This window comes from Anser cygnoides, chromosome 12, assembly GCF_040182565.1.
Source record: "Anser cygnoides isolate HZ-2024a breed goose chromosome 12, Taihu_goose_T2T_genome, whole genome shotgun sequence".
Lineage (NCBI taxonomy): Eukaryota > Metazoa > Chordata > Aves > Anseriformes > Anatidae > Anser > Anser cygnoides.
The window spans coordinates 17,505,390-17,521,199 of NC_089884.1; the positions used below are offsets into that span (position 1 = coordinate 17,505,390).

At 38.2% G+C, this 15,810-nt stretch overlaps 1 protein-coding gene across 2 annotated transcripts in view; it reads left to right on the forward strand.

Moving 5' to 3' along the window:
• Positions 1-14,947, forward strand: part of LOC106045268 (uncharacterized) — a 312,839-nt gene extending 297,892 nt beyond the window's left edge. For both annotated transcript variants that reach the window (XM_067004462.1, XM_067004463.1), the window contains 7 exons: positions 3,340-3,511; positions 3,629-3,712; positions 6,314-6,500; positions 7,666-7,828; positions 9,150-9,268; positions 12,766-12,883; positions 14,751-14,947. The gene's annotated coding sequence lies outside the window, so the exon portion shown is untranslated. The remainder of the gene's footprint in view (positions 1-3,339; positions 3,512-3,628; positions 3,713-6,313; positions 6,501-7,665; positions 7,829-9,149; positions 9,269-12,765; positions 12,884-14,750) is intronic.
• The last annotated feature ends 863 nt before the right edge of the window (positions 14,948-15,810 follow it).

A 15,810-nucleotide genomic window follows, 5' to 3' on the forward strand; every position in this document is an offset into this window, starting at 1 on the left:
TCTTGGCTTTCACAGACTGCTTGGAAAAAGTTAGCATCAGTCTTGGGAAAGTGTATTCCCTCATGCACTGCGATATATTTCAGCAAAGCAAGCTTTCTATCAACTAGAACAAGTTTTCCTATAGTTCTGCATCTGTTTCTGCTCAGTCAAGGTGCATCTGGGAATATATTTTCCCTTGCAGCAGCAGGTGGCGTTGAATAGCATATGTTATTCTCACACTCATAATCGTTCTGTCTTACATGTAGTAAAACCTCCTCTCCCAAAAGAGATAATCCACAAGAGAAATTCAACAAGTTTTTATAGATGTAGCAGACTTTCTACATGACAGAGGTAGGGGTCAAATTCTTCCAAATTTAATCACACTGGGAAATAAGACCATAAATAATGTGTTCAAGTGACACCAAAAACAGGTGTAATACATTATATTTTCATTTTTCTACCCACAAAAATTTCTTGGTTTGCTCTTGAAGCACCACAGAGTTCATGTTGTGATAAAGTGATGTTTATCACATACCAATAGTCCTTCACTCTGCAGCAAATTCACAAACCTGAGTTTGCTCTGTGCAATTCTTTGCCCACTTTACCTCCAAAGAGGAAAGGATTTGATTCTTCTCCCTGAAACATTATCAGTGTGTCCCCACTGAATATGGTGCAGCATTTCAGATTTACACTGTGGTAAGTGAAGACAGAATGAGAATTAGCATTTTCCAAACTTCTCTCAATCTAGTTGTAAAAATTATGGGGTGTTGCAGAAGCAGTTCGAAACAGACCTCCAAATGACTTCCTAAGCTTATTTTTAAAATATCACACACAAGTAAAATAAAAAGATATTTTACCTGCACGCAGAAATGTGAAAAATTACCTAAGAATGAAACAAATCTTTTACAGGCAAATGGCTATACATCAATCTATAGTCAGTCTTAGCAGTGATTATGAGTATTTAAGAAATCCATCCATCTTCCTTTCATCAACAGTCAGAGTTTTCCATTTGCATATCTAATAATTTATGGCATGTCCTGACCCCAAGCGGTAATTGAACCAATAGATCTTCAGACTAGATTTACTCTGGTCTGGCTGCCACAGTAATGTAACTCTGCAGGAGTTTTGGATTACTCCAAATGCCATCTCCTCTTCTCAGAGGTTGACAGTCACGGGCAAAATTTAACCTCCCAAATGTCAAGGCAAAAGCTCCATCACTTAATTTAGACTATCTGGCTCTCCTTTTGCAATACTTCAGATAAAAACAAGAGGCACAGTGATCACTCCCAATACTGCCCTCGGAAGACTGGTTTTAAAGTAAAACTCTGTAACCATAAATGAATTCTCCTAAGAGTTTAAAACCATAGAAGAGACTAAATTGCAGAAGTGAAAGGGGGAATTCTATATACCAGAGTTCATAACTAGTAATGTAAAAAATAAGAATAAAAGGAGAGGGAAGCTGTTGTATTAGAGAGGAATCCAGTGATCAGAGACAGGCTGACGAGAGTAGAGCTGCAAGGAGGTGAGGAGGGGGGCGATGGGGTGCACTTCTGATTCCAGTGAGCCATGGCACAGAGCAGAAACACACAGCCAAGTGCCTGTGTTTCTTCTTCTCAAAATGTGGTTTAGAAGCCAATTTCAAGGCAGCATTATATGCTTCAGTAAAGGGTTCTCAAAAGCTTTGAACAAGAAAAATACCAGCAAACACACAGCTCTACACTGTTGCAGGCTCTTGCTGCATACTAAATATAGAGAAAATACAGCAACAGGGGTTGTGGTTTCCCATCAGGTATTGCTTGGGAAAACCCCTCCATACTCTTCAGCTACTTCTGACTGCAAATGAAGGGGCAGGTGCACAGGCTGGTCACACTGCTGCTGCTTCCAAATGATATTTCAGATATTATGATGACGCTGGGTTTGAAATTTTGTTAGAAGTCTCATCAGTTGGCTATTTTCTTTTCCTGGGAAGGAGTTCAGTTGAACAAGCTCGGGCAGACACACAGAGCTATGCTGTTGCCACTGACACAAGTCCCAAATGAACACATATAGGCTGTGAGAAAATGCTACCATCTCACAACTGTGGAGGAAAAAAAAAAAAAAAAGGCAGCAAAGGTACAAACAAGGAAAATCTGACACAATCCCCAATTAATGGCATAGGCAGTATTTATCTATCGATGATTAAGTGCTACCATTGTACCTTGATAGCTAAGTTCGATGATGATAGACATCCTAGAAAATAGGTAGATAGACAGAAAGATAGATATCCTTTGCTACTTCAACCATCCATAATACCCCATGTGTTGCCATCACTGCTTTGCCTGACCAATTGCCTATGTAGCCTGTTCCATCTTGTGCGATCAATATTAGCATTTCACTTACCTTGCAGAGTTACAGCTGTCTGCTAGCACAGGAAGAACCTCATCTTGCCTCATTGTACTGAAAGACAGTCATATTGAAGAAGAAATGTCATTATCCATTCAAATACTTTTATTTAATTGTTTTTGGTGAGTTGGTTTTAGCTTTGATGCTTTTGTTTTTCCCATTATACAAATAATTTATAGCAAAAAAGCAGAAATGTTTGAATGAATGAACATTGAAGAGTTTAACAGGAAAACTGAGATAGGTGTCCAGTCTCCTGTCCAAGCCTCTGTGCCTCAATTCTCCATTTGTAAAATGGAATTAACAATATCATTTATCACCTGTAGTGAGACTAAGGATACTCATGTGATTATCACACCTAAATAAATATAAGATCCAGAGGCAGAATTGTTCCTGGCTCCTCCAAAGAGTAAGTGAACAATGAGTCTCCTAGTATGTCCTAGTGCCTGAGATACTGAAGGATGATAAGATACAGTAGTGCGGGACCAAACGGAGGGGAAGACAGGTCTGTGTGCAGTTTGGGAATGACAGCGCTGGAAGAAAAATGTCCCTGGCCTTACCACCCAAATTCTCTCATTAACTGCTGAAGGGAGGACAGTATAGAATAAAAAGTTCCTTATCTGACCCAGCTGCTGCTGAAAGAGTGGGTGTTCCCGGTGAGCATCTGGGCAAAGACAGCAAATACCAGTGAGGGACAGGAGTTGTGACATCTCCCCTGGCACACAAATGGAAATACAAAATGGTGGGAAGTTTCCTGTGTTATCTGTGTGATCACTGCACGCTTTCCTTGCCGTAATGCAACAGGGGATAAATCCTGTTTTTTTGAAGTGGCACACAGCTCAGCTGAAATTATCTGCAAAAATAGAAGAAAAAAAAGATTCCTGCCCTACAGTTGTTGGTCTCCTGTGTTTCTGGCTCCTCTATCAACTCTCGCTAGTAACCATTTGTCTTTTTTTCTTCTTTTTTTTTTTTTCATGTCAGGTTCCTCCAACAATGCTGCTTTTCCAAACTGGAGATGAAGGGTACAGGTAGAGAGTCAACTGCCTAATTGTCACCAGGCTAAATACTTCTTAACTTACTTATGATGTGATAAATCCTGGAGTACTTGCTGCTTACGCAAGAGGATTTCAACACAGAGGCATGTTCCAGAAAGGTATTTGTGTAGAAAAGAGGAAAAATCTGTGGGCAGTGTGTTCTCTGATACTCTAAGAGTTAGTACAAGTGTGATTTGTTTTGTTTTGTTTTGTTTTGTTTTCTTTTAATGAAACAGTGGGCAATGGGAAAGATTAAAGGCTATAAATTCTGCATCCAAACAGAGGCAGAACCACAGTATCAACTCTCAGAAGCTCTGAAGGTAGGGGCTTTTTAATTTGTATTTTAAGCTGTTTCTAAGCGAATTGTTCATTTCAATCAACAAAATAGGTTTGATCCTCCCAGCACTCCCTCACAATTTCCAGACTAGGACAACAGTTGCACAGTGGGGTCAAAATCCCATTGTGTTCTTGAGGACAAATGCCTCCTATTGAGATGGGTGATGAAAGGCAAGGGTGCTGAGAGCTTACTTATTTGTGAACAACTCTGAATTTTGCTCTATACATATTGCCAAAGCCGCACCCCAGCTCAGATTTTTTTCATGGTGAGGATGGCACAGCACAACAGACAAGGCTACTGTGAGAGATGGTGCAAGACATCAACCTGCATTTAGAAGGAAGGATAAAACGTATGGAAGCTCATGTAAGTAATAGGTTCATGTCAGCTTGGAAATTAGTTTTCCTTTTTCAGTCCTGTTTTTTTCAGGTTAAAGTCACTAAATGAAAACCAGGTGTATTTGGTGGGTAGTTATTCTCAGGAGTTCATTGACATTTATGACAAAGAAAACAATAGAAGTACATCATCAGGACAGCAGAAGAAACCAGCTCACTGGAGATGGCAGATGGACTAGACACTGATAGTTACAGCTAATAATTAGTCAGTCCAGAAAACAGCTGTCCCCGTGAGGGGAGGAGCTGTAGAATACCCATGAGTGCTCTCGCAAACTGTAGTTAGCTCAACAGAGGCCTCTGCTGAGCAAATAGTAACTGAGGCAAGGTCAGAAACAGGCCAAATATCTCACCTTTATTCACTCATATAAGGACCATCTAGTGTACCTCTTACCAGCAATAGTGGGAGGAGAGAAAATTTGAAAGGGACAGATAAGCATGAATAGATCTGTCTTAGAGATAAGGAGAAAAAAATCAATAAGCGTGTTTTATGAAGTAAGAATATTCACACAGTTTGCAATTAGAGAATGTTTTATATATTTCGCTATAGTTTTCTAAAAGGCTCAGAAGTCATTTGAGTGGAGAGACTGATTTGCCATAAGATTTAAGGCATACCTTTGGATCATTTTAAACTGTTTTTTGTCTTTGTTTAACTGAATTTGCCACACTTAAACTGAATCAAACCATTAATTTATCAGAAGTGCTTTATTCTTTACTCTAGATCTTTGCAGATTTAAGCTATGAACAGGAAAGCAGTAAAAAGTTGCATTTGTAAATATTTTAAAGAACACTGCTGTTCTGTGCAGTTTTATGTTCTTTTCTCTGGTGGTATTGAGTGCTTTTGCAGAAGCTCATTTGGGAAATGTATTCTTTGATTTTGGTAATCAATTGATCAACATTTGAAGCCCTGCTCAGAAGCACAGCTATTGTGAAGAGCAGTACTTTCAAATATCCATTTGATTGTGTTTGTGGTGCTTGCTTTATTCAACTCTGCTCCAGGCAAATTAAAATGTACTGCTATATAATAAGTATGGGAAGGTTAGCATTCACACTTCAGGGATAAAACATTTTGACAGTTCTATTCTACATTTGCATTTAAAAATTGTAACGCTTTTAATTAGACCCTATGTTTATGGTAGGATCTCTTGTAGGCATTACTACTATGAGATTGTTACCTTTCAGGATTTGTTCTGGACTGTTTGTCTGTGGGGAAGTGCAAAAGCCTGCTGCTTCCACATACGTATTGTTTTCTGATCCATGTTACATTTCATTTTCTTAAGTTTCTCTTGCTGTTCCACCTGTGCCATTACTGCAGAATCACCTGGATTTGTTTCTGAGAATTTTAGTGTACAGGGTTAGGGAGGTGTGTGTGTGTGTATGTATATATATATATATATATATATATTTCTCACGTGCTTGGTATATTTTTGCACTGGTCTCCAAATTCTCAATTTCTGGTCACAGTAGAATCCCCAAGGGGATAGAGGCAGCCATTGACAGGAGATGGGCAGGAGATGCTGCCATGACATGCGTTATCTTTTTAGCTTTTGGACAGGTGATGTTTAAACAAAGCACATACACAGACAGTGGTCAATATCCCAAGCTTATGAAAATGATCACTGCCACAGGCTGATGTCTGAAGGATTGACTGCTAAAACTGCCCATATCACTTGCTCCCCTTTTATTTTATCCTCCATCTTTCTGTATTAGTAATGTTCAGCAGGGGAACCTGGTATAACATCTGCAACATTGCTACCACCAAGAAAACATTCACGGAGATAAAAAAAAAAAAAAAAAAGGCAAATGGCAAATGTACACTGTCTCAAGAGCCCTGTGTGTAAATTGGACTATGTTATTAAAAAAAAAAAAAAAAAAAGGTTAAATATTTTACACTTTTCAGAGGAGCAGAGGGAACTGGGAAAACATTGTAGCTTTTACCATAAAAATGTATTTTGGGGCTGAAATTAGGTTTTGTCCCTGATAGTCAGCCCCTAGATAGCCAGTCCTAGAGTCTGTGTATAATTGTTACTAGGTTTACCTTGGGAAGGATATGGAGTTTGGTGGTACCAGAAATCTTGTGCAGTGTACCCTCAGGGAATCCCCTCCTGCATAAGGCCCCAGTACTGTGGCTCAAATCCAAGGAAGCTCAAACACCCTCACAGACTGCTCATTTCCATATCTTCCTTCAATATTAGGAGCTATTTCTTCTGACTCAGCAATAAATAGTAGAGAAATACTCTGGGAATTCAGATATATGATATGAAAGTCATGCTTTCTGATTGTGGAAGGGACCACAAGTAAGTTCTCCATGTGCACCCAGACTGGATCTTCAATTTAAAAACATCAAAATCTGAATTATACAGAGGCTATCCAGCACTATGGGTAAGTACATTGGCCTTTCATGTCTTATTATGTTGTTAATTAGTTAATGTTTGTAAAGCACTTTGAAGATGAAAAGCCCTATATAAGTTCTAAGTGTTATTATCTCTAGAGACCTGGGTTCGATTCAAAGGTGCCTAATTACATATGCCATAAATTAGACTTAATGAGTTGTGGAATCATACAAAGCGTATGATGCATGCAGGTTTCTCAGATAGATCTTGGCCCTATGGTCTGCTGCAGTGCTTCCTTAGGTATTCAGAGCTGTTAAGAAAAATTACACAAGAATAGAGCAGATAATTTCTAAAAATAATTGGACTACATTTCGGTATTATTTAGGAGTTGGTGAAGCAAATTACTCTACCAGCAGCCTTGCTCTGCTGAACCTAGGGTTTTTCCAGTAACCAACTTCAAATTGCTGAAGTTAACATGATTGTTTTTAAGTTGTGGTACAGACATAATTCAAATTCTTACTTCTGTTCCATATCTGGTCTTAGCAGAAGGGAGCTGAGCAGTATAATATGACTGATCTCCTTCCAATAATGCCCTAAAATGTCCCGTCAGGGCTGGGAACCTCTCAGTGTTGGGTAATGTTCACATGCAAAAGAAAAAAGTTCCCATCTTTAGAGATATTATCATACAATTTACAATAAGCCATTACAAGTGGGTAACGTGCAAAAGGGGGAAGTAGCAGTTATAGGAAAATGTGGTTTCATTGGCTTTGCAGAGCTGAGAGTTTCCATGTTATGTAACTTACATATTCTCTAGCCAAAAAGCTACAGAATGTGCCCTGCTCAGGTCCAGGCACTGGGGTGGCTATCCCACAGTGAGCGCAGGCAGCTTCTCCTGGCTGTTCCTGAACCGACAGAGTTCAGGGACACAGAAAAGCAGCAGGATCATTCGCCTGTCCCAATGTGGCTCCTGTGTGTTCTTGCTGCAGAATATCTCCATTGTATCTTGGGCCCTTTGCAGGCATACGGATAGAGGAAAGATTTATCCTGCATATAAATATGTTAGAAGTGATTGTGTTCATTAGTACAACCTAAGTAGATTGGAAAAACCAATTAATAGCAATTTACTATAAGTGTCTCTAACTGACTTCTTGAAAGTATTTATCCTGAAGTGAAAGTCATTTGATTTAGTTAATGTTTATTGTAAGTATATGCAGACTATCTTCCAGGGGAGAATGTATTTTTGAGTACTCCAGACAATTGAAACTACTGAGCCCACTGTCTGGAGAAAGCATCTGTAACCGCAGCCAAAAGAGGAACAAGGTTTCCGACATTCTTTCAAGACATGTGTTTGAAGCGTGGGTTCCCATCACTTTCAGAGTGAGTTGCAGGCCGTTTTCCTTATATAGATTTAGACAAGCCAAAAGCTGTCCTAGATTGATCTTGCTAATTGTCTTTGTGATTTCTCCCTAGTCCACTTTCTGTTGTTATTTGCTCATTTGGAATTTGACTGTTTCCTCAAGAAACTTTAAATGGGACAAAGCATAGTTTCAAACTTCCTTTATTTTCTCTCTATCCCAATACTCATCTTCCCAATCTGCTTACATTTTTGCATTCCTAGAACTTGGTCTAGTCTTACACCTTAGTTACTGGGGTGTACTTCTTCAAAAACAAGATGTAGTTTTACTGAATATTTTTCATATATTCTAATAAATAGGAACTTACAATAAATGCAGATTTGCGCTGGAGGCTGTGGTTAAACGTGTAGCAAACTTATCAACAAACCTTTCCTTCCCCACCCTGCCCCCTTCCCTTTTTACAATGAACAGATTTTTATCCGCCTTGCTCGTGACTTGGGGATTTTTACAAGCAAACTTTGGAACTTGTCAAACATTTTGTAATTTGAGTCTGAAAATAGAAAAGCAAAAATCTTTAGGAAAAAAAAAAAGTATTTTATATAGTGTGTATCAACTGAGAAAAATTTTAGCTTGCTGAAGAGCATAGAGGATTCTATTCTCTGACCTAACTGTCACTTCTTAACCAGAAATTACCACTCTGATGATTCACTTTTTAATACTCCAAGATAACATATATACTTGTGTAATTCCACTGAGCTACCAAATTACAGAGGAGCTGTAAGACTCTTCATTTCTGTACGACTATGGCCTTTTACTGAAGAGCAATAAGAATGTTTGCATTGTTGTTATTTCATCTGGGCATTTTAAGTCTGTCTCCATTCCTCCTCTGTTTTCAAGATGATACTGACTGACATACTCTAGCAGTGGTATAATTATTGCTTTAACGTCAGTGAAGAAGCTGACCAAGAAAATGAGAAAGTTGTAAGCTTTAGCAGCTCCACTAGAGTGCCCGTTACAGACATCAGGCAGGAGGAACAACCATACAACATTGTGAAAGCGCATTTTTACAGCCAGGCCTCCAACTCTGACAAAAGTACGAATATCTAGTAAGTGTGTGCTTTGAGAAAATAATCCTTGGGTTACAGGAGGCATTAAATGTGTATGCAGAAATATCTAAGTCAGCTAATATCCAGTGAAGAACTCTGGTCACTTGGCAGTTGTGTTTGGTGACCCACTTAAGGAGTTTACAAAAACGGTCATCATCTTTTTGTCTTGTTACTTCTCAAGTCATTTTCCTGTTTAAGTCCCTAATTTAACAAAGCACTCATATCGCTCACTGAAAGTCTTGGACTGTGGAAGCACTGCTCGTGATGTCTGGAAGAAGACTTTTGGATCATTCCTGCCTCCAGCTTTCTCTCCCTGCCTGCATGCAAGGGATTACCACAGGTCAGCTTGCAGAGAGGTAAGTGTGGCAGTAAGTAGTGGGGTAGGACAAGAATTTATATTGATGTGGCTGATTGTATACTAGAGTAGATGAAGAGCATCCATTTATTTTGACAGACTGTGCTGCAAAGAGATGTGAATTGTCATAAGCTCATTGATAGCTGTTGTTTATTTCCATGGATTCATGAATTTATTTTTCTCTGCAATCAATATACAGTGTAGAAAGGGACAAAATCACAGACAAAATGCAAAAACAATGGTTGGTTGGTTGATTGAACTGTTGATCTTAATATGGAAAGGATGAGAAGCACAAAGGGCCTTAAAAATTGTCTGCATCACTGTTGTGTTATGGTTTGTATTTTAAAGATGTCAAGTTTTTTTCAAATCAAAATAATTAATTTCTACCATTGACTATTACAATAATATCCATTACAGTGCTGGGAGGAACAGTTTAATGTGAAAGCGTTAAGAATTGGGTTCATAGGTATTCAAATTCAGAAGTACTATTCTGAAACCAAATATTTTAGTTTCTTGCAGAGACTTATTTTTACCTACATATTCCTTCAACAAGAGTTCTGTTATCTGCAGTTGAACAAGAGCATGCCTTAGTTTAACTCTCAGTTCAGTAAAGCATTTCTATTCTGAATGTTACTTAAATTTTATCTAGACATGTCATTTGATAAGACAGAGGTTACTGAACCTGGAGTTAACAACTGGCTGAAGTGTTGTTCTGAACCAGAGCTTGACTGGACAATATGTAACAAAGTACATGTGCACACCAACATTTCTATTCATAGAATCACAGATGATTTGGGTTGAAAGTGACCTTAAAACCAACTAATTGCAACCCCCTGCCACCTCCCACTAGCCCAGGCTGCCCACAGCTACATCTGGCCTGGCCTTGGGCACTTCAGAGTTGGGGCATCCACAGCTTCTCTGGGCAGCCTAGGCCAGGGCCTCACCACCCTCACAGCAAGGTATTTCTTCCTTATACCTAATCTAAACCTACCTACCTTCTTGTAATTTTAAACCATTACCTCTTGTACTATAACTAGACTTTTAAAGTGTAGTTTTAAACTGTGGTTTTAAAATCGTGTAGTTTTAGAGCGTTGTTTAAAAATTTAGCTAACAATTCTTTTAAAGTTTCCTCAGGAAATGAGCAATGTAAATATTACAAAAATATTCATCAGGAAATCTACTTTATTACAACTAAGTGTTTATTTTAAACTTTAACTTAGTTCTGCACAGGGTATTGATTTAACTTTTGAAGGAAGTAGGAGCACAGTCCATGACTACTTGTATCTGTTGAGATATTTTTTGGGATGGTCAAGTCATGTTGTTGCCTGACAAAGTATATCAGAAAGCTTTTTAGGCTGAAAAATGAACAACTCCATAAAGCGGAACATTATTGTCATGGAAACTTCTGCACACCAACTAATTGACGTTAGTTGTTCACCCCATTACAGTAATTATTTGTAATCATTATTTTTGTAGCATGTGTTCGGCACTTAAACTGTATATACTACTGGGAAGAGCTGGATTATTCATCAGGAGAAACTGAGAAATTGAGTTGAAAATGCCAAATCAGGCAGGCAGATGGAATTATCTCCTGTGGCAGTCACTCCTTTAAAAAAAAAAAAAAAAATTTTTTTTCCTCTCACTTCCTCATACATGCAAACAAGGAAGCAAACGCTCTCCAAGTTTCACAAGAAAAGAGTAAGAAGTCAAAAATACCATGACCACTGAAAGACAATTCAAATATAGAAAGTTTGGTGGACCCATTCTTCAAGAATGTGTTCAGCTTTTCTGAGGTCAAGAGGTTCTTCCGACGTACCGAGGCAGACTCCTGAGTTCTTATGCATTGTCACTCAGAAAGGTAGGAATGGCTCCTCTGCCATCTCTGACCAAAATTCATATCCAGAGAATTTAATTGCTGCATTAGTACACTCTGAGTGAGTTTTGACCACTGCATGTGCCACTCTTCCAGTAGAAAAAATAAAGTTGTACATAGAAAATCTATCACCTTTGTTTTTTCAGAAACTCCAAATCCTGTTCAGTTGCTTTGTATTAAGAGACAGGATTGTTTTATCTCCTTCCATTAAAATAGACATAATTAATGAGGAATATGATCCTAAAATTGTTCTCAAAAATAAATTACATCAGCTGTATGTTTTTTGTTTATGATTTCCCTTGCATTGGTAATGAGATTCATGCTAATGTGATGTAAGACTCAGAAGTCAAAAATATTAAAAACTGACAATTGTTTCGTTTAGTTTTATGAGAGGAACCTGAGATCCTTTGAAAGTGTGCTCAGAATTACCCAGGGTTATGAAAAAAGCCTCCTCCTTTTTGTGTTAATTTGCTTACAGTTGGTTTTGTAATATCCTAAAGAAAAATTGTTACACCCATCTGCATGCACTTAAGCTCGGTCTGCTGAAATGTTCTGCTTGAGCTCATGATGAAAGCTACAACAATTGTTTGCCCTCACAATACAAAAGGAAATAAAATAAAGGTTTCAAAATGGACTAAGTATTGCAAATCAAAACTTCAAAATCTCTTTTAAACTACTTTTTGTTCAGAATCTTTTGTTACAAGAAAAGGCTCTTATCACAGATAAAGATTTTGGAAGCAAAAACGTAATATTGAATGTTTGTATTATCATGATGATGATGACGAAGCAGCATTATTTTGAGTGTCACTAAAGTAAAGATTCCATTTACGTCAATTTTTTAAAATTGATGGGTTTGGGTCTCATTTGACAAAGATCTCAAACAGATATTTAACTTTAAACATCTAAGTTAAGCCTATTAGCCTGAATGTGACAGTCAATATGCTGATGTTAAGCATGTGCTTAAAGTCAAGAGCTCTCGGCTAGGCATTTGGGCTCGTTAAAGGGGAAATAAATGTCAAAGTGAAGAAGATAAAATTGTAATACAAAATGTATTAATATAACAAAGCATACTGAAGATATTGCCTCTCTCTGTTATTTGTTTAGTAATATCTGATGGTGTGCATTTCTATAATGAATAAAAAGGTTATCTACAAGAAAATATTCTGTTTCTTGTCTTACACAGAAAGTGTTTTATGTAAAATGGATAGAAATTTGCTCGTTCTTTGTTTTAAAACCTTGGATCCATGTCCACTGAATGGCAATTCATGTGGTCTTATGGTCTAACATCGTATGTCCGAGCAACTTGTGAGAAATAATGGAAAGAGCTTTTTAAACGCTGCAGAGAGGTGACAGCATGGAAAAAGCTAATTAAAGTATGTTTTAAAAATTGTGTTTTAAGACCTTTCATTAAAAAAAGAAGCTTAATGTAAAATAAAATACATCAAGAGTATGCTGATGTCGCCGCAGCAGCAGTATTCCAAGTGCAGATTGCATATGTTTAAGTGATTCAGGTATCTTGGTTTGGTTTGGCAAATGAAAACCCTGTCCTACTGTAAGTCATTTTTACCATCGGGATTTGCATATACATATGATATCTGTTATATTAATTATATCTATTTTCACAGGTATGGACAGACATAGCCCAGAGTTGTGGCAGCCATTAATAGATCAAGCAAGCCCATGCAGCTGTGTTTTGATCAGTGGAAAGGTTTCTGGCATCCAAGAGCTGAAATCACCTTTTGGGTATGACAAGTGCATCTAAGTATCTAGCAAGTGAAAATCAAGGGTTTCTGTAAGGAAGGAGTAAGAACACCTACCACAAAAAATTAAGAGTAAAATAACCTTTAATAATCGCAAACTCAATTGTATGTATTGCTCTCGATTGGCATTTAGCCATCCATCATTTGCTGGCTCATAAAGCTGATTTGTGTTCTTTCCGCCTGTCCCTGTTTCCCCTAGCTGCTGGCCTCTTTTCACCACTCCTTTCCCATAGGCATATACGACTGGGACCCACACACTCTTTTGTCTCTTCCTCTGGAACGCTGCTTTTTATCACATGGGGAAAGGAGGAGTTTTGTGAGCAGCTTTCTTTCTTCTTTATTGTTGAATGCCACTTATAAACTCTGTCACTAGACTCTTGGAAGGTATCTAAAATGCTAGACAAGGAAACAGGTATAATTCAGAGGAAAACTGACCTTGATTGAATAGGGTCAAAATGCTTCAACCACCTCTTTCATTTGAAACTCCTCATTTATAGACTCACACTTCTTTCACTGTAGCTTTAGAGTAAACAAAAATATATGTGGGATGTTTGTTAGTCTTAAAGATAAGAGGCTCAGCTAGATTTAGTGAATTCTGTGACTAATCAAACTCTTTGTGAAAAACACACAATTTCTCCTCTCAAAGTGTTGTAACACCATAATTGTTGAGAGCTCCAAAATTTGTTTTCAGAAAACAAGTTTGGGCATTCCCCAGGTATTAGCATGTACTAGGCGAGTTTAAGCTCCAAATTCCTAATTCCCAGGTCTGATTGTATATATTAATCAGTCTTCTGAGGAAGCATGAAAGGTACTGACCATGGAATTACGCATCTAAACATTTGAACTTTCATCTTGTGGTTTGCACATTTAAGGCTGTTCTTAGAAGCATTTAAAGGCTGTAGGCTACCAAAGATTTTTGAACAGAATTCTTGTGGCTGTTTACAGACTTGGTCAGTACAGATATTCCTTGAGCTTTCTGCTGCTGTCTGTCATCACAGAGTATTTCTGTTGAGTAGGCTGAGAGTGAAGATTTACGAAAATATTTGATGAAGTTTTGTACAAACTGTGTCCCAAGCATTTATTTGCTACATTATGCACCTCTTTTAACCAAATGCTGTTTGTTGTTATGGAAACCCATTGTAATGAGAGCCACGTGACCCATGAAAACCTTAGCCAGCCAACAAAGTTTGCAGTTTTCAAGTACTTTTCAATGTTTCTGTTTTCATATTCTTTAAACAGCATCTCTCGCATTGTCCAAGCCACATATGGCAAAGGCCTGGTTTTCTTTCTCTTCTCTAAGGATGATTTACATCCTACCAGCAGTAGAAAAAGACCTGCAAAATGTGTAGATGTGATTAGAAACACATTAATATGCTTTTATACTATTGGAGCAGCAGAGAGGAGTCTTAAAGCTGCATCCTTATCCCTTCTGTTTCTTTGCTGGGAAGGGATTCAGCTGGGATTGATGTGGATTGGGAACAGGGAATACCCCTGTCTGGCTTCTGAACTGCTGAAGAAGGCTACCCCAACACCCTGGGCACAGGCACACTTCTTCACATTTATCTTAGGTTAGCACATTCTTTATTTAACTGTCTCTGATCTCACTATATCTGATCATTCCTTCATCTCATTTTCACTTAACCTTTTGCCCTCTGCACAGACTAAGCATCCTATCGGATATCACCCAAGGGACCTTCTTTTCCCTCCACTCCCTTTCTCCACTCTTTCTCCAATTTAGGTGCTTTATGCTGCTCCTGGTAATTTACCTGATTACATGGAAGGAGCTGTAGATCTTTTATAATTGCTGTTTTACTTAAAACATTGATTCTTTAGTTCCTCTCTCTTTTCAGGTCATCACACCTCACTGGAGGTTTCCCTGCTTTAACGAGCATCTCAGAAACCACAGAGAGGACTGGAGAATGGGGGTCATTGTACATTCTTGTATTTGAAAGCAGCTCCATAGCATCCGCAAGAGGATTCTTGGCACCTGCCTAGTTAAAGTGGATGTCCAATGTTATCTCTCCAGGCAAGTAAGATTCCAGCAATCACTGTAGTCCTATTTCACTTGTTCTCAGTCTTTTTGACACAAACACATTAATTCCCCCAAGCTTCTTTGGCAGCTGTAAGAAGTTCTCTCCTTTTTTTAATATGATTGATAATATTGAATATTTCTTTTAACCTTTTACTGCATTTGCTGGGCTAGATGATAGTTTCTCTGTTCGGATGTTAATCTCCAGCATGCAGTACCATATCTTCCAATCGCCTACTCATTACAGAGCTCATTTGTAATATGTTGCCATTTAATTTACAGCTGCCTACCAAGCTCCACCTAGCACTGTCCTACAATATATAATGTCATCCTTCCAACACTTCCGCTGTCAAAGGTCATACAAAGCAAACCACTGCTTAATACAGAAACTCCTTCTAGTTTAGCACAGAAAGAATGGCAGCCCTTGGGCAAAATTTGACTGTGTTGTTTCATATGATGCACTGGAAAGAAATACATTCTGGAAAAGGTGCCAATAATGAAGGTTCCCTGATTCAGTGCAGGAAATGGCCTGAAATGTACAGGCAAAAAAAATGCCATCATTGTCTTCACTTCCAATTTCTCAGGAAAAGAAAAGGTTGTTTGAGGAGACACAAATATATAAAAACAAAAAGACCTCCCAGGCTGACTTGAAATATGTTCAAACTACACATCCACTCCCTGCTCCCTAGAACCCAGTAAATATTTCTTTGGCCCCACAAAATATTTTAGTTTGAACCCAGCAAACCTCAGATTGACCTTGGAAATAAGATTCCTCATTTTCAAAGTAAATGTCTCAGCCACACCACTGGAGGAGTTGCACTTTTCTGACTGAAACATATAAAACTTGTCTCTTTTGGCAAATGGGGTAGATTATACTGTGG